The 25,881-nt window shown below is 42.7% G+C and overlaps 1 pseudogene; it reads left to right on the top strand.

The window, feature by feature from the left end:
* Positions 1-582: 582 nt before the first annotated feature.
* On the top strand, positions 583-1,004 carry LOC105997277 (annotated as a pseudogene).
* The last annotated feature ends 24,877 nt before the right edge of the window (positions 1,005-25,881 follow it).

The following is a 25,881-nucleotide window of genomic DNA, read 5'->3' as shown; positions in this document are numbered from 1 at the left end:
AGTTGTTGCTATAATTTTAGCCATTTACTCATGAGGAAGTAATGGTGCACAGAGGTTAAGTCACTCATCCACATGGGCACAGCTAAGAAATAATAGTGCATGAGTACTTCAAAATCTAGTGTCCCCAGCTACAACCCTCAACCTCTTCCTCAGACAAGCTTGAGCCTGGGTTCAAGAAGACACAGTGGTTTCATATGCATCTTTTGTTTTTGTGTTGGTACTGAGGCTAAAACTCAGGGCCTGGATGTTGTTCTTTAGCTTTTTTGCTCAAGGCTGGTGCTCTACTACTTGAGCCACATCTCTGCTTCTGGCTTTTTGGTAATTTATTGGAGACAAGTGTCTCACAGAATTTTCTACCTGGGCTGCCTTTTAAGAGTGATATTCAAGAAGCACGCGCCAGTCCCTTGGTCTGTGTCTTGCTTCAACAGTGTTTGGACGGAACAGACCCCGGGACTCCTCCTTTCCACCACCAACTGCTTCTCCACTCACCGCCTCTGACCCTTATCTTCTCGCCCGTCGCCTGCTACCAGGACCAACCAACGCCATTTTTTTTTTCTGTGGTTAGCTCTGTATTGACCAGCCATGGCCTCCCAGATTCGTCAGAATTACTCCACCGAGGTGGAGGCTGCCGTCAGCCGCCTGGTCAACTAGCATCTGCGGGCTCCTACACCTACCTCTCTCTGGGCTACTATTTCGATCGCGACGATGTGACCCTGGAGGGCGTGGGCCATTTCTTCCACGAGTTGGAGGAGGAGAAGCGTGAGGGCGCCCAGCGCCTCCTGAAGATGCAGAACCAGGATGTGCTGAAACCTTCTCGGGACGAGTGGGGTAAAACCGTGGAAGCCATGGAAGCCGCCCTGGCCCTGGAGAAGAGCCTGAACCAAGCCATTGTGGATCTTCATGCCATGGGTTCTGCTTGCACAGACTCCCATCTCTGTGACTTCCTGGAAAACCATTTCCTGGATGAAGAGGTGAAGCTCATCAAGAAGATGGGCGACCACTGAACCAACCTCTGCAGGCTGGCGGCCCCTCAGGCCCAGCTGGGTGAGCATCTTTTCCAAGCCTCACCCTCAAACACTACTAGAAAACTCCAGAGTCCAGCAGCCTTTGAGGGGCCATCTCTGCCTCGCCAGATATCAGGGTTTCCGCCTGAGCTTCTGCCTCTAGCCATTGGGAAACTTCCTAACTAACCATCCTGGATCCTTTCCCAAGCCTTGGACCAAATGAAAATAAAGCTTTTTGCAGCAAAAAAAAAAAAGAGTGATGTTCAGACTTCGGCTTCCTGAGTAGCTAGGATTACAGGCATGAGTCACTGGTTCCTGGCTATTTTAAAAACATGTAAATATGGCTACTGGAAACCTGGGCTCTGGGGACAAAGTGACTTGGGGTTCACTTTTCTGTGTGTTTCTTATAACCTATCTGACCTCTTTTGAGCTTCTATTTGCCCTAGGATGAACTTGGGAGAAGCTACACATTCAGTCACTAAGTGGCCACTGCATTTCAGGCTGTTATGCTATCAGAACTACATTACGTGCTGTGCAAACTGAATGAGCTCATGCATTCTGCATTCTTGCAGAGACTGGTTATTGTTATCACTGTGCAGTTGTCATTAAGAGTAGATGACCACCCGTACCAGTGGCTCACGCCTGTAATCCTAGCTTCTCAGGAGGCTGAAATCTGAGGATCACAGAAAGTCCATGATACTCTTATCTCCAGTTAACCACCAGAAAACCGGAAGTGGTGCTGTGGCTCAAGTTGTAGAGTGCCAGTCTTGAGCTGAAAAGCTCAGGTACTGCGCCTAGGCCCAGAGTACAAGACCCATAACCAACAAAAAAACAGGAGTACATGACAAGAAGGCATTATGTATGTTTGTAGTAAGACCAGGATAAAGTTTCCAAGGTAAATCGATTCAAATGCCAGCGAGCCCATGTCACTGGCAGGTAAAAGGATCAGGGCCACAAAATCAAGCCGTAGGCTTTTATTACAGACTGCATTGACCCCAGATGAACACGAGAGGGCATACATCACTCACAACACCCAGACAAGCCCAGGGTACCAATTCTAGTTTCCACTACTGTGGAAACAAGCCCAGATCCTGTCACTGGGAAGGAGCCTGAGAAAGGGAGAAAGAGTAAAGGATTAAAATGATCCTGTGTAAGACATGAAAAAACTGATTCCTTGTATAGCTGAGGGCTCCCTGTGTTAAGGTCAGGAGGTCACTTTCAGGAAAGTGATGTGACTTCTTGGACTTGCTGAGTCTTAAGAGAGCCTTTGAAGTGTGGGTGACACTTGACGAGGAGGAGATAAGGGAGTGCAAGGCACTGAAAGATGACCACCACAACATCATCATTTTGCTAGACCTACTTTCCAGCCCTTCAGTACAGCAGGAACATACTAGTAAAGGCCCAAGCTGTAGAATGGATCTTTCTTCCTAGCAAGAAAAGATGAAAGTACTAGTGGCTCATGTCTGTCCTTAGTACTCAGGAGGTAGATATCAGGAGAACTTGGGTTCATGGCCAGCACAGGCAAAAAGTTCACAAGACCCCCTTCTAAATTAATAGCTGAGTGAGTGTAATGATATACCCCTATAATGCCCCACCCCCAGCTATACTGGAGGATCACAATTTCAGGCCAACTTGAACAAAAATGTTTGAAAGACCCCATGTCAACAAAAAAAACACAATGTGGTGGTACATGATGAGAAGCGTAAATAGGAGGATCATGGTCCAGGTAAGCCTGGGAAAAAAGCAAAACCCTATATCAAAATTAGCAGAACAGAAAGGGATGGAAGTGTGGGTCAAGTAATGGAGCACCTGCTTAGCAAGTATGACTTTCTGAGTTCAAATCCTAGTAAAAGAGCAGACAAAAGTGATGAGTATGGAATGAGTATACTTCCAGTCACATTTCCTGTGAAGAGGATAACTTTGGATAATGGAATAGAAAGCTGGAAACGGGTGGGTGGGAATGGTTCCTTTATAGGCAGGCAAACAAGATGTTATTGAAGCAGCCATATCTGAGCTGAGATCAGGATGATTGGGGAATCCAGGAGCCCTTGCCATACTCCCTTTCAGCATAGCAAGGCTTATTCCACCTGCACTCAGACTCAGCCAGCTCTCCATTTTCTCTGTCCTCCTCCATCTTTCCCCAGCATCCTTTTTATCTTCTTCTCCAGTCATTCTTTTTCTCCTTTCTGGTAAATCTACTTCAGATCTGCAGGGTATTTTTCAATTTTTCTTTAGACATTACCATTTCAACAAATCTGAAGTTCCCAAATCAAGCAAAGGAAACTCAAGTACTAAAGCATCTTAGAAGTGACAAGAGAATAGGGGACAGTGAGTCACCACCTATGATTTACCTTGTCGCATTGGCGAAATTGAAATAAAAACAACTTCCTGGCTCAAGCCTGAAATTCCAGCTACTCCTCAGGAGGCTGAGATCTGAGACTCATAGTTCAAAGCGAGCCTGGGCAGGAAATTCCTAAGAGTTTTACCTCCAGTTAATCACCAGGATACCAGAAGTGGTGCTATGGCTAAAGAGGTAGAGTGCTAGCCTTGAGCTGAAGAGCTGAGGCCCTGAGTTCAAGTCCTATGACCGACCAAAAAAAAATTCACAAGAATGTTGTACAGAGCAGTCTGGTGCTATGGTTTCAATGTTCCTGTCCCCAAAATCTTGTGTTGAAATTGAATTGCCAGTGCAACTGCATTGGAAGATGAGACCTTCAAAGATGATTGAGTCAGAAGAGTTGTGTCCTCCTGAATGTGTTAAAGATATTATTCTGAGAATGGGTTTGCTATAAAATTTGCCTGACCTCTCTGTCTCACATGTGTTAACTTGCTCTTCTGCACTGTTATGATGTACCAAGACGTGTGCCTTTGCCCTCCATCTTGGACTTCCTAGCCTCCAAAATCATGAACCAGATAAACAACTTCTGTTTGGGCTACATTTAGCCCAAATAGGGGTATTATGTTACAGCAGCAGAAAACAGACGAAGACAACTAGCTACCACATACTCAAAACATATTAATTCTCCTTTCTCCCCATTAATCTACTTTTACTCTCTATCCATTTGCCCCTTCCAACCATTTCATTAAAATGGAGTCAAATAATGTGTAACCTTTTTTTCCTAACCTAAAAAAAATGCCATTACAAAGATTATGTACGGAGGGTTTATCGTTTCTTTTTGTTGTTGTTAGATTTGTAAGGTAGTTTGATTTTTATGTTTTTTATTGTAAAGATACTGTACAAAGGGGTTATAGTTACATGAATAAAGTAATGAGTACATTTCCTATCAAGCATTTGTTACCCCCTCCTTTGTTTTTCCCCTGCCATCCCTGCCCTCTCACCTCCACAACTACCCTCTCCCCTGCCAAAGTTGTTAAAGTTCATTTTCAACACCTTGTACATCTCATTGTTACAAGGGGTCGAACTGTATGCTTATTTAAGCATTTTGTTATTTCCCTTACCCTCCCCAAATTAGAAAAAATATATACAAGATACAGGGCACTGGAATCAAATACCGAGAAAACAAGGGTTATACCATGGGGGAAGAACATACCAAAGAAACAAAAAAAATCACATAGCACATTATAAATACATCAAAACAATAGCAAGAATGACCAAAACACTTGTGTCCCTACCTTGGGGTTCATTTTGCTTAACATCATCTTATCTGGTCATACGTACATAGCTTTTGACCTTTTCTGCTTGTGCTAGACATATACTAGTTATTGCAAATAAGGGAAACCATGGGACCTATGTTTCTTTGTGCCTGGCTTACTTCACTTAATATAATTTTTTTCAAGTCTTTCCATTTCCTAACAAATGGGGCAATGTCATTCTTTCTGATGGAGGCATAGAATTCCATTGCACATATATACCACATTTTCTTGATCCATTCATCTATTGAGGGGCATATGGGTTGGTTTAATATCTTAGCTATGGTAAATAATGCTGCAACAAACATAGTTGTGCTGGTAGCTTTAGTATAGCCTTGTTTGTGATCAGTTGGGTAAATGCCCAACAGTAGAATTTCTGGGTCATAGGGGAGCTCTATGTGGAGTCTTTTGAAGAACCTTCATACTGTTTCCAAAGTAGTTGAAACAAGTTTACACTCCCACCAACAATGCAGTAGGGTTCCCTTTTGGCCACACCCCCTCCAGCATCTGTTTTATTACATTTCTTGATTCTAGCCATTCTAACTAGGGGTGAGGTGGAATCTCAATGTTGTTTTGATTTGCATTTCTTTTATGGCTAGAGAAGTTGAGCATTTCTTCATGTGTCTATTGGGCATTCTTATTTCCTCTTCAGAAAAGTTTCTCTTTAAGTCTGTAGCCCACTTATTGATTAGGTGGTTGTTTCTTTGAGGAGTTGTTGTTGGGGGATTTAATTTTTTGAGTTCTAATTACATTTTAGATATGAGACTCTTGTCCGTTGTATGGCTAGTGAAGATCTTCTCCCAATCTGTGGGCTTTCTATTGATCTTGCTTGCTATGTCCTTTGCCATGCAGAAGCTCTGCAGTTTCATGCAATCCCATTTGTCCATTTGATTTGTTGTGTTTCTGGGTCTTTATTAAGAAAATTTTGGCCTGTGCCAAGGAGCACTAGAGTTTCTCTTATTCCTTCCTGTAATGTATTCAAGGGTCTTTTATTGTTCCATATGAATTTTTGGATTGCTTCCTCTATTTCATTGAAGAATGAGGTTGGATTATTGATAGTTATCACATTAAATTTGTAGATAGCCTTTGGCAGTATTGCCATTTTCATGATGTTAATCCTCCCAATCCAGGAGCATGAGAGGTTTTTCTACTTCCTAAGTTCTGCTTTAATTTCCTTTTTCAGGTTTTTAAAGTTTTCATCGTAGAGGTCCCTCACTTGTTTAGTTAACTCCTAGGTATTTTATTTTTTGTAGGGCTATTAAAAAAGGAGTTGCTTTCCTGATTCCAGCTGCGCTCTTCTTATTGTTGGCATAGAGAAAAGCCATTGATTTTTGAGGGTTAATTTTGGATCGTTGTTTCTTAAGTTGGGTAATGAGTACATTTCATTTGGGACAATGTCACTTCTTCCTTCACTCTCACTGTGTGACCTTTTGAGCTTGATTTTGGTTAACATGAGGTCAAGGCTCATCTGTAGTGTGGTTTGTATTCATACTTTGTTCGGTTTCCTAGTCAGATACAACAGTTCATTGCATGGCTATAGTATATACAGTTTATCCATTCTTCAACTGATGGACATGTGGGTTCTTTTCTTTGAGCTGTCATGACTAATCTTTGTGGAAATGTTTGCAAATAAGTTTGTGTGTGACATGTGCTTTTTAAATTTTGCTTAGATATATACCTATAAGTGGACCTGCAAAGGTGGATGGTAATTCAATGTTTAACAATTTTGAGGAACAGCCAGAATGCTTACATTTCTTCCTCCTAGTTATGATGATGTTGTAATACACTCTTTCAGCTTCCTGAGACTTGCTTGATTCCCCCTAATTTCTGGATAAGATGTTGCCGTGATCATTCCTTCAAAATGTATTCCACTCAACATGGCACAAGCAAAGCCCTTCATACGTACAAATCTGAAAAAAGTGGGGAGAGGGGTCACTGACATCAAGGTGCTCACTATGAAGAGAGGGAAACAGATACCTTAAGTCCAATCCCATGTGATTAGAGATTCAGCTGACAGTGAGTACAAAGGAAAGAGCAAAGTTCTTCCTGTGTGGTATCAGCTTCCTGGAGGAGGTGACATTGGCAGAATCTGGAATAAGAGTGGGCTTATCAGAAAGAGGAGAGTAAGGGATGTGCCAGGCACAGACAAAAACTGTGGAAAGCATGGAGGATGGAAGGACATAGAACCCACCGTGCTGGCAAATTAGGTGTGAACAGAGCACCAAGCACTTTGATGGAAAAAAAACTAATTATAATGCTGGTAATGTAAGTCAGAGTCTTGAAGGGACTGGAATGACAACAAGAAGACTTCATCATTTGGCAAGGCATGGTATTACATGACTCTAATCCCAATATCACAGTCTGAGAAAGGAGGATCTCAACTTCAAGGCCAGCCTGAGTTACATGATGACTTTGAGACCAGTGTGGATTATATACTGACATCCCGACTCAAGTAACAACAACAACAACAAATGAATTAAATAATTTAACCTGTGTCAATGGGGAACCTTAGAGAGATTTAAAAGCAGGAGTGAATGTGATTAGATGGCAGAGTTTAAGAAGTACCTTTGAAATAAAAAATATGTGTATATGGTTACAAAATCAAAGAGCAAAAGTATTTACTATAACAACCAAACAGGTCCTTGTCCCGCCTTGTCCCATACCTTGCCCTCTAGTGTTTTAGTTGTTGTCTTGATAATTAGTTTCTTCATTTATCACTAGGAATATGCATAAGGTGCTAGTTCTTGAACTATCTATTGAACACAGAACCTCTTCTACTACTTTTACTTATCAAGACTGATTGTATTTCTAAAAGCATAATCAAATCTTCCATAGTTTCTCTATAGGTTGATTTTAAAAACAGAAAATAAGCAGTGGGGTTGAGGGGGTGGCAGTGACTTACATTGTAAACCTAAACTACTCAGGAGGCTGAGATCTGATGATTGAAGCTCAAAACCAGCCCAGGCAGGAAAGTCCATAAGACTCTAATCTCCAATTAACCAGCAAAAAGATGGAACTGGAGGTGTAGCTCAAGCGGTGAAGCACTAGCCTTGAGCAAAAAAAGCCAAGTGGGATCCTGAGTTCAAGCCCCAGTACTGACACAAAAAAGAAAGAAAATAAACAATAGTTGTGCAAACGTGGCTGTGTATTTTGTGTTTCCTCATAGCCAAGTGGCCTATTATGCAGTCTTTCCTTTTCCTACACAGCTTTTTGTTTTCCTTAAGTTTTTCTTTCTTTACTTTTTTAGAATAAGGGCAAAATACACACACTAAATGTACTTTGCTAACATCTCAATGTGTACAATACACTGGCAATGAATAATTACTTCATGCCATCATATCCACTCCCAGATCCCAAAACATTTTCATGTCTTCAATGTGAAGTCTTGTACCTTTCCCCTCTCCCTCTAGTGCCTGGTAATCATCAATCTACTTTCTGTTTACGGATTTACCTCTTCTGGATGGGTTTTAGAAATGTAATTATATGATAAGTGGCTTTTTGTTTGATTTCTTTCACTTAGGATACTGTTTTCAAAGTTCATCTACTCTACACAGCATCATGTACTTGTAATTCTCCTCCTCCTCCTCCTCCTCCTCCTCTTCCTTCTCCTCCTCCTCTTTCTTCTCCTCCTCCTCCTCCTCCTCCTTCCTCTTCCTCCTTCTCCTTGGGTTTTTTTTGGTTGTGGGGCTTGAACTCAGGGCCTGGACACTGTCCTTGAGCCTCTTTGTGCTCAAGGCTAGCACTCTACCACTTGAGCCACAGTGCTACTTCTGGTTATTGAATGGTTAATTGGAGATAAGAGTCTCGCAGGGACTTTTCTGTCTGAGCTGGCTCGAACCACAGTTCTCAGATCTCAGCCTCCTAAGTAGCTAGGATTATAGGCATGAGCTATGGTTGCCCGGCTTCATTCTTCTTTTTTGTATGCTAGTACTGAGGCTTGAACTCAGGACTTTGCACTTTTGCTTAGCTTTATTACTCGAGGCTAGTACTCTACCACTTGAGACACATCTCCATTTCTGGATTGTCCTGCTTAATTGGAGATAAGACTCTCTTGGATTTGTCTGCCTGGGCTGACTGTCTTCAAACTGTGATTGTGAGATCTCAGATTCCTGAGTAGCTAGGGTTATAGGTATGAGCCACTGGCTCTGGCTAATAATTCATTTATTTGGCTGAATAATCTTGTGTGTGTGTGTGTGTGAGAGAGAGAGAGAGAGAGAGAAAGAGAGAGAGAGAGAAAGAGAGAGAGAGGCCTACCCTATGTATCTCAGGCTGCCTATAACTTGTGCTCTTTCTGTTTCAGCCTCCCAAATCCTGAAATTGTAGGTTTATACTACTATGCCCAACTATGGCTGAATAATACTGTATTGTATGGATGTCACATTTGCTTATCCATTCACCCTTTCCTGGAAATATGACTAGTTTTTATGTTTTGGCTCTTCTTAATAGCGCTGTTATAAACATACATATACATATTTTGGTTTGAACAATATTTTTCCATTTTTGAGGGATATAAAAGTGATAGGTCATCTATTAATTCTATATTTAAATTTTTTGAGAAGCCACCAAATTGCTTTTACAGGGGCTGCATCATTTTACGTTCCCACTAACAATACATCTAATTTCCAATTTTTCCACATCCTCTCTAGCTCTTGTTAGTTTCTGTTTTTTAGATTATGGCCAATTTAGTGGAGAGAAATAATAACTTCAGTTTTTATTTGCATTTCTGTAATAGCTAATGATGTTAAACATATTTTCCATTGCTTCTTGCCTATTAGTATATCTTCTTTAATGAAATGTCTATTCAAGTCTTTTGCTTTAAATTGGTTTTGTTTTTCTTGGATTGTAAGGATTCTTCATGTATTCTGGATAGGCCCTTATTATGTATGTGATTTATAAATATTTTTCACATGTGTGGACATTTTTTTCACTGGATAATTTTCTTTTGATGTATAAAATTTAAATTTTGATAAGGCCCAATTTACTGGATTTTCTTTTGTTGTTTGTAATTTTAGTATCACATGTAAGAAGTCCTTGTTAGAACCAAGGTCATAAAGCCTGTCAAGTAGGGTGGTGCCCATCTGTAATCCCAGCACTTAGAAGTCTGAGGCAGGAGGATCATGAGTTCAGTCCAGCCTGAGCCACACAGCAAGAACTTGTCTCCAAAATAATTACCCCTATTTGTTCTTTTTAAAATATTTTAGAGACAGGGTATACCCATATAGCCAAAGCTGACTGTGAATTGATGATCCTCCTGCCTCAGTCCTCAAGTGTTAGGTAACAAGTGTGTACCACCATGCTGGAATATATGCATTCTTCTAAGACTTTAAAATTATATAATATATGCAGCGTAAATAAGTCACTCATTAGTTATTGTCTAGAATTTTGTTTATTCTTTTTTTTTTTTTTGGTGGGGGGGTCAGGTCTGGGGCCTGAACTCTGGGCCTGGGCGCTGTTCCTCAGCTCTTCTGCTCAAGGCTAGTGCTCTACCACTTGAGCCACAGCGCTACTTCTGGCTTTTTTCTTTTTGCTTATGTGGTGCTGAGGAATCGAACCCAGGGCCTCAGGCATGCAAGGCAAGCGCTCTACCACTGAGCCACCTTCCCAGCCCCGAATTTTGTTTATTCTTAAGGCTTAGATTTGTATGGTGCCTTTTTGCTCATAGTGCCTCCCATGTTGGACTGGCCAAATTTCTAGGGCTGAGTAGACAAGCATGTCTGGTGTGCACCAGAGCAACACTCCAAAGGACAAAAAAGATGGAGAAAGTGTATGTGGAGTGAGTTGTCATGAGAGTGAGAGCAATTGGTAGTAAAGTGGGAGAACTAAGGATAAATTTTATTGGGCATAGAATTTTTGGTTGGCAGTCTTTTTTTTTCTTTCTGCACTTTGTGTGTGTGTGTGTGTGTGTGTGTGTGTGTGTGTGTGTGTGTGTGTGTATGTATGCGGCTTGAACTCAGGACCTGGCCACTGTGCCTTAACTTTTTCACTCAAGGTTGGTGTTGTACCACATGAGCCACAGCTCCACTTCCTGTTTGGGGTGGTTATTGTGTTGTGCAGTGACTATACCTTAAATCAGATATAAATCCAGTCCCGAGAAAGACAGAGAAGCCACATTTTGAGGGGTCAAAATTTGGAGTTTTATTGGAGCACTAGCTGTTTGCAGGCAGCCACTTACAAAGACCTACAGCCCCCCTTCCTCCCCCGCAACTTGCACCAAGCTTTATTTTTTATTTTTTTATATTCTGGTCACTCATGAGGCTTGAACTCTGGGCCTGGGCGCTGTCCCTGAACTTTTCAACTCAAGGCTAGCGCTCTACCACTTGAGTCACAGCGCCACTTGCGGTTTTCTGGTAGTTTATTGGAGATAAGAGTCTCACGGACTTTCTTGCCTGGGCTGGCTCTGAACCATTATCCTCAGCTCTCAGCCTCCAGAGCAGCTAGGATTACAGGTGTGGGCCACAGGCGAAGGCAGCACCAAACTTAAAGACAAAAGCCACAAGTTGGGTGGAGACCAAGGCTTACCAAAACAGTGTCTATAAACACCATAGGAGGAGCACAGCATCCTGGGGTTAAACAACACAACGTATGCACATATTCCCCAAAGCAGGGCCCTCTTGGCTCTACCCATTGACCCAAGCATTTGCAATTCAAAGGATGGCTTGTCTTACCTCTAGACCTCCATTTCCTGGCTAGGCACTAGGATGACTGTATAAACAACCAGCTCTCAGTACTTGGCCAGGCCCCAGGATGGCTGTGACTCAGTTTCCTTCAATTGGAGGTAAAAGTCTCTCACTTTTGTCTGCCTGGGTTGGCTTTGAACCATGATTCTCATAGCCCAAACCATTGAGTAGCTAGGATTGGCTCTTTCATGTTTTTGCATGAAAGTATAATCTTCTCAAAGGCATTTGCAACCATCTCCAGAGTAGATGATATGCTATGAAACAAAGCTTAACCAATGAAAAAGGATATAAATAGTAGACACTGAGTTTAGTGACTACAATGGAATGAATATGGAAAACAAAAGCACAGAGAAATTTAGGAAATCCATAACTCTGTAGAAGAGCACAACAAACTCCTACATAACCAATGATGCAAAAGACAAATCAAAGGGGAATTTGAGAGTACTTTGAGACCGGTATAAGTGAACCCACAACATGCTACCACTTACAGGAAGCCCCATATCAGTGATGAGAACAAACTCCATAGCTGTAAAATGCTTATATTAAACAAGAAAACAGGCTGAGCACTAGTGACTCACACCTGTTATCCTAGCTACTCAGGAGGCTGAGATCTCAGGATAACTGTTTCCAAGTCAGTCTGGGCAGGAAAGTCTGTGAGACTCTTCAGTTAATCAGGAAAAAAGCCATAACTGCAGGCATGGCTCAAGTAGTAAAGCACCAGTCATGAGTTAAAAAGCTGAGCAAGAATAGGAGGTCCTGAGTGGAAAACCTAGTATCAGTACACACACACACACACACACACACACACACACAAACACACACACACACACACAAATTAAAACCAAATAGAAGGAGGAGCAGGAGAAAGGGAGAGAGGAGGAAGAAGAGGAGGTAGAGAGAAAAATAAGGAGATAGGAGGAGGAGGAAGGAAAGATAAGGACAGAGGAGGAGGTGGAAGAAGAGGAAGGGTCAGAGGGAGGGCTACCTTTGTCTCTCCTCCTTCCCCAAAAGCACCTCCTCCTGTGAAACCTGGACAAAATATAATATAGCCATTTTAGGTTTAGATTCCATCCTGTTAAGGCACTATAACTGGAACTCCAGGAACTGTATCAGCAACTCCCCTTGAGCCCAAATTCCAGGAACAACCCCCTTTACAATAAATTCCACTAACTACAGCTAAGTTCTAAATGGTCCTACAAGATAAAGACCACTTGGTCCAGCTCAGATCATCTGCTTTAGCCAATCATTTTGAAGAGCATCAGCCCCATGAACCAGCCAACACCCAGTTCTTGGTCAGTTTCTGCCACTGGTTAAACTAATCATCTTTTAGAATTATTTTATGAATTTCCCGTGGTGTGATATGATTTTCTAAGTGATGCTATGGTGTATAGAATGCCCCTGAAACCCTATAAAAACCCTGCTGAAGGAACTCAACTCTGACCCGCTGCCTAGGTGATGGTTGTGAGTTCAGGCCCGAGCTTCTAAAAACGACTCTCATGTGCTTACATCGGAATCAGCTCCTTGGTGGTCTTTGGGAATCCTTATCTGGGCATAAAACTCCTCTTCCTGAAGCCAGACTGCAGAGAAAACCATGGAAATCTGACACCACCACACCAGTTCACAGCAGACCTGCCCCACCTGTCCAAGGGCCATGTGAAAGGTGGGTTCTGCACACTTACTCAGAAGCCTACACTGAGCAAAGCTTAGACATGGGATTCCTGTCTCTGCTCACTCAGTCAGTTGTGGCTCATCCAGTGGAAGAAAAGCCACACAGAGAAGAGGTTCAGTGCCTGTAGCCTGGGCCCACCCCTTGCTTGCTACCTTACCTCTGATAATAATAGCAAACATCTGTTGAACACTAACAATGACCCAGACTTTGTTCTAAGCCTTTTTATTCAGTAGCTCAAGACTTTGTAGCCATACAAGGTGCTATTATTTATTAGTGGCTGTGTCTTACAGAGAGAGAAACTGAGGCACAGCCTGGCAATGTGCCTAAATTTAGACAGCAACTGAGTCAGGATTTGCATACCAGCAGTCTGACTCCAAAATCCCACTCTGTTATAAGAAATGATGAGCTGGGCGCCAGTGGCTCATGCCTGTAATCCTAGCTACTCAGGAGGCTGAGATCTGAGAATCATGGTTCAAAGCCAGCATGGGCAGGAAAGTCCATGAGACTCTTTTTTTTTTGGTCGGTCGTGGGGCTTGAACTCTGGGCTTGGGCACTGTCCCTGCACTCTTCAGCTCAAGGCAAGCACTCTACCCCTTGAGCCACAGCACCACTTCCGGTTTTCTAGTGGTTTATTGGAGATAAGAGTCTCATGGACTTTCCTGCCCAGGCTGGCTTTGAACCGTGATCCTCAGATCTCAGCCTCCTGAGTAAGCTAGGATTATAGGGTTGAGCCACTGACGCCCGGCTCATGAGACTCTTATCTCCAATAAACGACTTGAAAACTGGAAGTGGCACTGTAGCTCAAGCGGTAGAGCGCTAGCCTTGAACTGAAGAGCACAGAGTTCAAGCCCCACAACCAACCAAAAAAAAAAAAGAAAGAAAAGAAATGATGAGACAGATTTGCAGGATGTTAGAGTGAACAGTTTATCAATGACTTCTCATAAGCCAATGACAGATATCTGATGAGACTCATTTTGCCAGTGAAGAAAGAACTGGAGTTACAAAAATGAAAATGGATTTATCCAAACTACAAAGCAGATCTTCAGCTTTCTGGATTAAATGCCTAGAGCTGAGTCCAGTATCCTACAATGGAGGTCTTCAAGGGCCATAGAAAGCAAAGGAATGAGCCAGTACCAGCAATCAACTGAGCTCAGAAGTGATCATGTGAATCTTCAAAGTCTTAGTGAAGTAAGATCAGGTCTGGCCGGCGCCATATTACCCACATGGTAGATGGTAGGGTCTGGCATCTTGTCTTCATGCTGAGGGAAGGAAACGCCCCCCTCCACCCCCTACCCCCACCCCTTCCACCCCCCCACCCCCGCCCATCCCAGGCGACAGGCATGCCTGGATCCCTGGAGGCAGGGGCAGGCACTTGGCTGATAGGTTACTGAATCTGTAAGTCCAGTGCATGGGACTGGAAAGTTCCTGTGGACCTGACCCCTGCTCAGACCCTATTTAGGCCCAGACTGGCCCAGCTGCCATTATTCCATGCTATGTGTTTTGTGCGACCTGTCCTGTGTCCAGTCTCCTTGATAGTCTCTAGTCACCATAGCTCTCCATCGGAGCTAAATTGGCATGTTGATAATGTTTTTATTCTTTCTTTCTTCTCTAACATGTTTCCTAGCTGTGTTATGTGTATTTGGGGGCTGTAGGCCTTTGTAAAAGCTGGCTGCCTGCAGGCTGCTAACTATATAATAAGGACTCCAATATTTCATATTCCAAAATGTGGCTTCTGGGATGATTCACTTTACAACATTAGAGCTGAAACAGTCTCTGAAACAAATACCCACTCATCAAAGATGGCAAACAGAGAGGCCCTGTGCTATTGTTGCCTGCTGCCTCACCTGTGGCAGACATACTTACCTCCCAAAAGACTCACCTCAGCACATGAAGGCTTCAGAATTGACCTCGAGACTGTGCTACAGCCAACTTATTACTTATGATATAAACTTTCATCCTGCTCTGATCTAATCTCCTTGTTTGACAGTGAAAGAAACTGAGGCACAAAGCAGGGAAACAAGTCAGAATAGCTAACACCAAGAAAACAATCACAAATGTTTGTGAGGATGCAGGGGGAAAGGAACCCTTATACACTATTGTTGGGAATGTAAGCATTATGTACACCTTTGGTCCTCAGCTCCATCCAAACCTGAGCTCCTCTCAGCCCTGGAGTTCCTGCCATACAGCTGGCCATTCCCTCTCTCCACCCAGCCTAGACCTACCTGAGCACCCACCTACCTCACTTCCTGCCCCTCAGACCCTGCTGCTACCTGGATATGGACAGGTGCCATGTGCTCCCTCTGGGGGGAAATATGGCTCCTACAATAAACCTGATAATAATCTTTCTCCTTTGCCTGCCTGCCTCTGCGTGGTCCCCTGGGATGGATGTGAAGGATCCCTTCACTTTGGTGGACCTGTACGAGATAGGCTCCCTGGTAGATTTGTTCCCCCTTCCACTTTGGATTGGGGCACCAGCTTCCCCTGGACATAGCCTGAGGTCCTACATTGCTGTTACCAGAGGACCACCAAGGTAACTTTCTCCTGACCCAGCGCTCTACCTGTTGCCCATCCAACACTGGCTAATTAAGTCCTACCCCCAGGTAAGCGAAGAGTCTAGAGGCTTAGATTTCATTGTACAGACTCTGTGCCGCTGTCGGGGGGGGCCTCAGGGGGCCCCCAAAAAACTTGGCCAAATATCTAAGCTGATGGCCTCCATGGCCGATGGCCTCCGTGGCTGAGAGATGTGCCGTGGAGAAATGTGACGACATTTCCCACTGGTTGTTTCCCACTTTTTGAGCCAAATTGCACTGCTGAGGATGCTCCACAGCAAGCTTTTGGTTCCAGGTCACTTACCAGGGAAAGGACACAACTAAATTTCTTTGCATTAAGGCCGCATGGGTCTTGGTGAGGCCCCATCAGAGTCAAATTTGGACCCCAATTTAAAACTCCACTTCTGTTGTTGGGGGAGCCAAAACTAACTCCATTTTTAATATACGAGGAGTTTCCCTCCCACCCTGAGAATCAAAATACCGGTTTCTCACAAGTCCCCAGGGTCAGGAAATATGCTGTTTGTTGAGACCCTCAGGAAATGTGGAAACTGTTTGGAAAGCCCTTATGATTGTTGTGATAAGGTTGTGTGATGTGTAGCCCTGTTTGGTTATCAATAGCCTAGACAGGATCTCAATAGCCCAAACAGGAGCTGAGCCCTGTTTGGTTATCAATAGTAAAACAGCTCAGCCCCCTTTGCCCTTACAGGAAGGAGCAGCCTTATCTCTGCTCCCAGGAGTGAGAATATCCGCCTGCTTTGTGTGGGGACCCCCAAATTCATGCACCAATTCAAACCAGAATGATAGGTTAGTTCAAACAGATACTATGAGACGGACTGTAACCCCATTGGCCACTGACATAAATATGCAATCTTTATGTGTGTGTGTTACAATTCCATTGGCCACCTGCATGTGGCTTGACCACATGGATTTTGCCTTTAAAAACCCTAGCTTGTGGGCCATTCAGGGTTACAGTTTCAGCTCCCGAGTCTGTGCTGCATCCCTGGCCGGTCAGCTAACCACTTCCCCAATAAAGTCATCATTTTACATGAGGCTGTCTCATGTGGTGGGCTCTTTTCCCTATAACACTGTGAGTACTCAGGCAGGTAAAACTCTGTCTCTGTCTCTGTCTCTGTCTCTGTGTCTCTGTCTGTCTCTCCCTTCTCCCCTTAAACTCTGTCACTTGCTGTTAAGGGTTAAAATTAGCTTCAGGAAACTTCTCCCTTCTTCCAACTAGACAATTGGGACAAAACTAGAGTTGAGTACTGGGTGGGTCAAATTTGGGCTCCAGGGAATCCCCACCCAGCATTCTTTAACCCAACAAAATACATGGTTTAAAAGTTTGTCTTAAAAAAAAAAGTTTGTCTTAAATTTTAGTCATCTGAGAGAGTAAGATTGACAAAAATATCTGTTGCCACTCAAAAATTCAGGAAAATGTAGTCTGGCATTCATTTTGCACACTTTAAGATCTTTGAACACAATATGTATGTAAACTCGTTGAGATAAAACTGTCATCATTATACCAAAAAAAAAAAAAAGATGAGTTTAAGTTTAAACTCCCAAAAAAGGTCAACAAGTTTGGATATTATGAATTTAAGTTTAAACTCCTAAACCAGTTTGGATATTATCAAAAGTGTGAAAATTATTGCATTGCTTTAAAGAAAAACTTTAGCTAAAAGGTTTTTGGTTCTTTTTAAGCATGGAGAGCGTTAAATTCTGTTAAATCTTCTCTGGAATTGACCATGTGGCTGATGTGCCATCTTGGCATCGTGGTAGCTCAGCTGCTGTGTTTCGTACCAACTCGATTTTGTACAGACTCGACTTGATTCTGTGACCCTCCTCCGTGACCTGACCAGCCTAGGTGCCATTATGCCATGATACATGTCTGTTCATGTCTTGTCTCCTGTTTACTGAAAAGTTTCTTGTTGTTGGAAAAATTTTTGTTTTTTTTTTAATTTAAATTTAAGTTTTTGTTTTAAACTGATCATGTGGTTCCATCATAATTAGGCAAAGTAATACCGCTAGAATTCCAAACACTAAACGGCCGATTTAAAATCTAAGCGTGCTCTACAATCTGTGTACAAACATGTCTATTTGTCTATATGTAAAATATGTAAATGGTTATGGTTCCAAAGTTACCAAGTATTCTGCTTGCTAAAAATCTTTGTCAATGGATTTAATCTGTGATTTAATCTAAGTTGCTTTAAAATTTTTGAGATCTGATTACAAGCCAAAGAAAAAAGTGGCAGTTTTAAAAAGCCTTAGGAAAGAAGTTAGAAATGATGGTTTCCTTTGCAAAGTAAATGAAATTGGTAATTAAGTTGGCTATGATTTATGACATTCCTTATATCCATTCCTTATATCCATCTGACCATACCTCTGACCATGGCTGGTAAACTAAGGTTAAGGTTTTAATTCTCCATTTTCTCCCTTTGTGCACCTATCAACTCCCTTTAAGATCAAGAGACCACAGTGATTCAAGATGCAGTGTGCTCCTGTGAATGGGAAATGCCTAAGAAACAAAACAATGTTGTCACAGCTGCCTAAACCAGTGGCACCAGCCTGCAGAAGCCAGTGTGAACCAGGTCTTTAATCAGTATATGTAGAAATTTTGCAGGTAACCAGCAGGAGGTGTGACAGTCCATACACACTGGGAGATGCCACAGCCTCGCCCAGACTCCGGCCTTGCTCCATCACACATGACCTAAAGCCTGCTAATTTGGGGTAAAGAAAAAAAAAACAACACTAGCCATGTCAGATATTTGTTTCTGTAATGTTAATACCCACAAGCTAGACCATAAGGGGTGTGTGAACAAAGGATATAAGTTGACATCTATGCTATTTTACAATTGGATGTATTTCCAAAGGAAAAGAGATGCTGACTCTAGATTCTTGGTACAGTGCTAGTGCATTAAAAAAAAAAACTGCTAATTTCCTAAAGGTAACTCAGACTGCAGAAAAAAGTGGCCAGTTTAAACCTTCTGCCAAGAGGTAAAGGGTGTTGCCCAGTGTTTCAATGAAACATTTAATGCAAATTAAAGGGACTTTAGAAAAAAGGGATTAAAAATGGTACTTTATGAAGTACTGGGGAGTGGCTGGCCTCCCAGACAAAAAAGTTTAAAAGGTAAAACTGTTCTAAATGTTTATCAAAATGATTATTGATTCCACTTTGCCCTTATAGGTTGTTTTGGTAACAGTTTCCAGCAGGCCCACAGTATAAGACAGGATAAGTTTGTCCGATGTAGTGTTGGCCCTTAATAAGTTCCAGGTAAAACTATGCTGATCACACTACTTCCAATGACCTTCTTTGTTGCTTTTGATTGAAGTAAAATGGCCATTTGTAAATTGATCTGAGAACTGCAGTTTGAAGCCAGCCCAGGCAGAAAAAGGTCCCTGTGAGATTGTCATCACTAATCTGCCAGCAGAATGCTCAAAAGCAGAGTTGCTTTGGAGCTCAAAGTGGCAGAGTGCTAGCCTTGAGCTGGAGAGGTGAGGGACAGTGCTCAAACCCTAAGTTCAAATCCAGAGATCAACCAAGGAGAATGCCAAAGATGCATTTATCCCAGCATGGAGAAAGGCACTCCAGGGACCCTGGCAATGTTGGAACACCCAGAGGCAATTACAAGCAACTGCTTGGATGGCAAAATGGTGTCAGATCCTGGAGTCACTTGAGTGTGGCCCTTCAAAAATTGATCAGAGCCAGAAGATAATGGAAAGATAAGTTTGTAAGCATGACTAATGCCTAGGTCTAATTTGAGAGGACTTGCCAGTCATCTGTGATAGAGGTCAGTGAAAGCTAAGGTTGTAAAAATGTGAGGGAAAATTTAAATCCTAAACCCTCTGTATCTGCTGAAAGTCCTAATTGGCAGTAACTTTTGAGCTGGCACCCACCAAATAAATTCATCTGTTAAAAAAGCTTGTAGAAGCTGGGTGCCAGTGGCTCACACCTGTAATCCTAGCTACTCAGGAGGCTGAGATCTGAGGATCGCAGTTCAAAGCCAGCCCAGGCAGGAAAGTCCATGAAACTCTTATCTCCAATAAACCACCAGAAAACTGGAAGTGGCGCTGTAGCTCAAGTAGTAGAGTGCAGGCCTTGAGCTGAAATGCTGAGGAACAGTGCCCAGGCTCAGAGTTCAAGCCCCATGACTGAAAAGAATAAAAATAAAAAATTAAAATTAAAATTCAAAAAAGTTGCAGAACTGAGATTATGTCCCAATTGAGATCTGTCTAAAGGCCTACACAGGTAGGCATTGTTGGGGCCACTAGAAATCAGGTTCTTCCACCAGCCAGAAAATGCTTTTATAAACCAGGGTGCTAAACAGGCTATGTTGCTGTAGCCCAAGAAAAAGCCTGTACATTTGTTAAAGGTTAAATGTTGTATATAAGCCACTTTAAATAGGCTACTCAGAGGCAGTGGGCAGTACTTAGAGTGCCAATCAGTCGCAGGCTAAAAGCATCTACTGGGTTTTATTTAAAAACTCTGACAAGTAATTGTTAGTCAATTGTTAACAAGTTATCGGTAACCTCTATCTCATTGGTCTCCTTGTTGCTTTAAGTGGAAATAAAAAGGGGTTTTGTAACAAAGACTCCTTTTGCCACAGTTCAAAGCCATCCCAGGCACAAAAAATCCCTCTAAAACTCCATCTCCCAGCTAATCAGCAAAGAGCCAGGCTGGAGGCATGGCTCCAGACTCACCTCTAAGTATCCAGCCAGAGGCTGAAAGTGGTATTGTTACTCTAAGTGGTAGAGCTCTAGCCTCAAGCAGAAGTACTCAGGGACAGTGCCCAGGCCTTGAGTCCAAACCCAGTAAATGCCAAGTGGGACAAGCTATCCCAGCAATGGACGCTGAGACACCTGCCAGAACCAAGTTCTGACAATGGAAAACTATGGAGAGGAGTAAGAGGAGATGACGTCCTAAATGGAGTCACTTTATGCTCCCCCTTTCAAAATTTATCAGAGCCGGGAGATCAAGAGAAATAGTTGCTTGCCCACCTAATGTTCATACCTGTCTACCTTCTAACTGGACAGAAAGTCACAGCCTTGCCTTTGTTACCTGCTATTTGTATTTATAGTAGCATACACTACTCTGGGAAAGAGGCTAGTGAGGACAGGTGGCCAGTGAGAAAATATCCTAAACATGCAAATAAGTACCAGCCCATATATCCATGCTCTGAAAGAAACTGGGCAGTTGGTGGGAATTTGCTTTCTCCTGGTTTCTTCTTCCATTTTGGTTTCCATTTTCCATGATGATGCATGCCACAGGCTAAGGACTGGCAGTTCTGAGAGTCTCTGCTACAGAAATGTGAAAAATTATTTATAAAATACAAGAGGAGTGTGAAGTACCATCATACTCTGATGGTTTCTGTGCTAGGCTCTGTATTCAAGGCCAACCTCAAATGTTTTCAGGGCAGGATGTACTATTCCATTACAAATTGTTTTGAAACATCTTTAAAGTTTATGCTTTTTTGGCTATATATGGCACTTCAATGACATTGTGGGTGGTCATGTCATTGGAGTGCTGGTAAAGGGCCAAATTTAGGATAAAGATTCAAAAACACCTGCAGGATTTAGGACCCATGTGTGAGAGGGAGTACATCATCTACCCAAGACTTCAGAAATGGAAGGCACTGGGTCCCTCTGTAGCAATCGAGACGCATCTTCCACAATGCTTTGAGGCTTTACCTCAGGGCAAGGGGCCTAATGCTCAGGCTGGCACTTATTTTCTACCTGTTTGTTTCCTGTTATAAAGCTTTGGAATTATTAGTCTAAGGACCATGACACTATACCCCAATGTAGCCAGTTGCTGGTGGTTCATGCATGTAACCCTAGGTACTCAGGAGGCTGAGATCTGAGGATTGGAGATTCAAAGTCAGCCCTAACAGGAAAGTCATGGGACTCTTCCCTCCAGTTAACCTCCAAAAAGTCAAAATGGGAGGCAAGATTCAAGTGGTAAAGTGTCAGCCTTGAGCAAAAGAGCTAAGGTACTACACTCAGACCCTGAATTCAAGCCCCAGAACTGGCACAATAAACTAAACTAAAATAAAATAAGCTGTCTGGAGCCATAGAGCACAGAGCAGCATTTGTAGAAGAGCTGGAGCACATGACCACTTTCCAGCCTTCTTCAAAGACAGAGCCATACAAGGGCCTTTGCCTCCTCAAACTACAGTGTAACCCTCAGGAGAGCAGACCATAAGACATGCAGCCAATCAGAGCCCACCTTCCATCAAGTGATTCTCCTCCCACTGCTGAAGGCAGTTCAGGAAGGTGAACAGACAGCTCACGCAGTCAAGAGGTGGTAGAGACAGCTTTCACAGTAATTCTGTGCCCAAGATTGGTTCATGAAGTCTTCTGAAACACATAAAGCCACTCTATTCAAATCAATACAAGTCGGGGTAATCTGGTGTAAAGTGATTTTGAAGCTTAGTGGATAGAATTTCGGTTTGGGGGACCAAATAAGAGAAAAAGAAGCAAGGAGGGCAGGCCAAAGGTGAATGGGATAGTGTAGAGAGCATAAAGGTAAGTATCAGTGAGGAATAAAAACTAGAGCTCTGGCCCTTAGCACCACACAAATATGGACAACTTAAACTTTACTTCCCAGGGCCTCAGTTTCCTCATCTGAAGCATGGAGACCTACTGTGTAGAATGTTGTGGAAATCTGATAAGAAAATTCAAGGTATGCTATTGAAATATTTTTCTAACTCATAGTAAACAATCAACAGGTAGCAATTAGAACTTCTTAACAGAGGGGGAGAAGATCAAGTTGAGGATGGTAATTTGGGCTGGATCATGGACAATAATGGATGCCTCATGACCAAATTTGGACTTTCTCCTGAAGATACTGGAGAGCTATCTATGATTAGTGAACCAAAAAGTGTCATGAGCTACAGCTGTGTTCTAGGAAGATCAGATTAGCAAAGTTACGGCACAGCCTCTCCTCGAGAGGGCTGGAAATTCTGACATTTCTTTCATGGCCAGAAAAGATGGGAACATTTGGTATTGGGTGAATTTGACAGGGATAAAGCAGTGGTAGATTGAGTATCGAAAAGGTCTGCTGTGGTATTTAGTGTCATGGGAATGAGTCTGTGCATGGGGGCTGCTCTGTTCTCTGCACCCCCAATTCTTCCACTTCCTTCATAACAATCAGACCTGAGGATACTCATCTCTAATGATGTGGTCTTGGTCATGGTTTGCTGCTATAACAATGAACTTGGCAACTGAGGAAAAAAGTTTATCTGGCTCATGATAAGGCTGAAGGCTAGTAGATACAAGGAGGTGGCCCTGGCATCTGTCTGTTCATCATAAAATTGGGGAAAGGAAAAATGGTGAGGGCAACATAGCAAGAGAGGACAGGGGCAATGATGAGCTACTTTTATAACAACTCTCTCAATAACTAACTCAATTCTGAGAAAACAACATGAATCCATTCATAAGGCTCAGGTATGTGACTGATTGGGAAGCAAACTCTATTCTAAAAATGACCAATAATGCCAGAAACAACCAAAAGTCAAATGCCAGTGGATCACACCTGCAATCCAACTATTCAGGAAGCTGAGATTTGAGGACTGCAATTTGAAGCCAGCCTGGGCAGAAAAGTCCATGAGACTCTTATCTCCCAATAGTCACTAAAAAGTTGGAAATGGAGCTGTGGCTCAAGTGGAGCACCAGCCTTGAACAAAAATGCTCAGGAACAGGGAACAGCACTCAGTCTCTGAGTTCAAGTCCCAGTGTGCTCTCTGTCTCTGTCTGTCTGTCTCTCTCTCTGTCTCTGTCTGTCTGTCTCTGTCTGTCTGTCTGTCTGTCTGTCTGTCTGTCTGTCTCTCTCTCTCTCTCTCTCTCTCACACACACACACACACACTGGAGCTGTGGTTCAAGTGGTAGAGCCCCAGTCTAGCAAACAAGAGGATCTGAATTCAAATCCCAGTATCACTGCCCCCCCGCAAGATAATATTGCTGCCCTATTTCATACTAGCTTATTTATGAGTTCTATTTTACTCCTCAATGGATTTTTTCATGTCTGTCATATGCTTCTTCACTCATTACTTCATCTTGCTCTGAAGGGTTCCTCCATGTATCTTACCATTGCCTCTGCTGAGGAAAACCAGAAAGTAGCCCACAACTTGGTAGTGTACCTGGCACCCTCTATCTTCTACCTCAGTGTCGCTAAGAAGGACATTCTTTCACCTGGGTGAAAAAGACCTGATGTGTCAGGGCCAGGCAAAGAGGGTTCAGCCCTACTGAATTTAGCCTTTGGGGGCTACCACTCTTTCTTCTGGCCTCACCCCAAAGGGTCAACCTGATTCCTCAGGGGCTCAGGGGCTGGCACTGTTTGGCCATTGTAGAGTTGCAATGAATTTCCCCAGCTGTCAACTTGTACCACCATTGGTAGTAGTTATTGCCAGCTCCTAGGCTGTTGGTATTGGGACCCTGTGCTTATGTAGCCAACTGTGGTACATCTCTCAAACTTTAGGTACCAGGATTGTTGTCCTATAAGACTCACCCTTGGCTCTTCACAGCCTTTTCCCTACTGCTGCTTTGACTTTCAACCTTCCTTTGCCTTCTCTGTATTTTTTCCATCCTTCATCACTGCCTCTCAGCATTACTGTTACCATTGCAGGTGCCTCTGTTGCTGTTCTATTGCTATCCTCTGTGTTAGCAGCTCATCCTGTGACAAAAATCACAAGCAGCCAAAGAAAAAGACCATTAGGGGAAAGCCTTTTGTTAGAGTTGATGTTCCAGTCACAGCGGGGTGGGGTGGTGGGAGGGCTGCACAGGAGGATTTTTTTTTTCTCCAAAAGTGACTCTTGACTCTTCACTCCAGAATTGAACTGAACCATCAGGTTATGTAGCTGAGGTGCATATAGCATAGGTGGGCATGTAAATGAAGGATTATGTTTACACCAATCACAATAAAACTTCCAGTACTACAAATCACATCCCTCACATAGAGACCATCAGAAGTCCAACATTGCTGCCAATCACTGTCTTCTTGCTGAGTTACTAAGGAGATGGTTCCTCTCACATACTGAGTGAAAATAGCTGCAAGATCATTTAAAGATCATCAAGGCTTGCATTGATCCTTGGTTGCTAAGACCATTAGAAGTTGTCTGAACCAGTTGTCACTGGAGCAAGATCTCTTTGAAGCAGTATATATGGTTTTAGTGGACTCTACAGCTGTTGGAGTGTTCTTAGAGTTATCATAAAGTGTTGAAAACAATTACATTGCCATGGAGGCAGTTCAGCCTATTGCCAGAGAAGGGGAGGCTTAGCAGACAATTCCCAGCTCAAGACTGTCAGGTCCAAATGGCCCAATCCTACTAGTTTTACTTATTCACAGAAAAAGAAATAGAGAAAAGGGAAGATGCTGACAGTAATGACTTAAAGTTCAAGCCCAAACTAATGATCTCACCAATATTTATCAGTGCTTATCATCATTTAACAATGCTTAATAGTTATTTGAAGGACTGTAAGTCTGCTTACAATAAAGATACCTGTACACTCATATTTTTTTGCAATACTGTTCACAACACGAATCAGCCCAAGTGCTCATCAGCTGAGGAGAGGATTAAAAAATTAATTCATATAGAGAGTGAAGATTTATTTAGCCATAAAAAACAAAAATTGTGTTATTTTTCAGGAAAATGGTTGGAACTAGAGAAATAAGCCACATTCTTTCTGAAAGAGACAAATGTCACATGTTTTTAATTTATGCAGAATATCAACTTAAAAAGTAAATCATGAAGCCGGGCACAAGTGTCTCACGCCTGTAATCCTAGCTCCTCAGGAGGCTGAGATCTGAGCATCACAGTTCAAAGCCAACCCAGGCAGGAAAGGCCGTGAGATTCTTATTGCCAATTAACCACCAGAAATCCAGAAGTGGTGCTATGGTTCAAATGGTAGAGTGCTGGCCTTGAGCTGAAGAGCTGAGGGGCAGCACCCAAGCTCAGAGTTCAAGCCCCACAACTAGAAAAAAAAGTAAACAATGACATGACTGTTTGCAATGGCAGGCAACTAGCAAGGGAAGAGGAAAGGTGAGGGTGATGTGAGGATGTACATGATGAAGGTACTTAATATGCATGTATTAAATTAGAATAATGAAGCTCATTAAAATTGTTAAAACAAAAGATGGGTAAGGGGAATACAAAAGCATAATAGAGGGGTGAATTTGAGCAAAACACAATATATGCACATATAGACATATCACAATAAATCCCATTTGTGTAATTAATACATGCCAATAAAAATGCTTTATGCTGCTAAACCCCTGCCACAGCATTCCTAGAAGAATTGATCCCCTCTGTTTGTATTACCTGCCCCTACCAGAGACTTTTATCCT

This window comes from Dipodomys ordii, unplaced genomic scaffold (genome assembly GCF_000151885.1).
Source record: "Dipodomys ordii isolate 6190 unplaced genomic scaffold, Dord_2.0 Scaffold142, whole genome shotgun sequence".
Taxonomy (NCBI): Eukaryota; Metazoa; Chordata; class Mammalia; order Rodentia; family Heteromyidae; genus Dipodomys; species Dipodomys ordii.
This window is presented reverse-complemented; position numbering and strand designations above follow the sequence as displayed.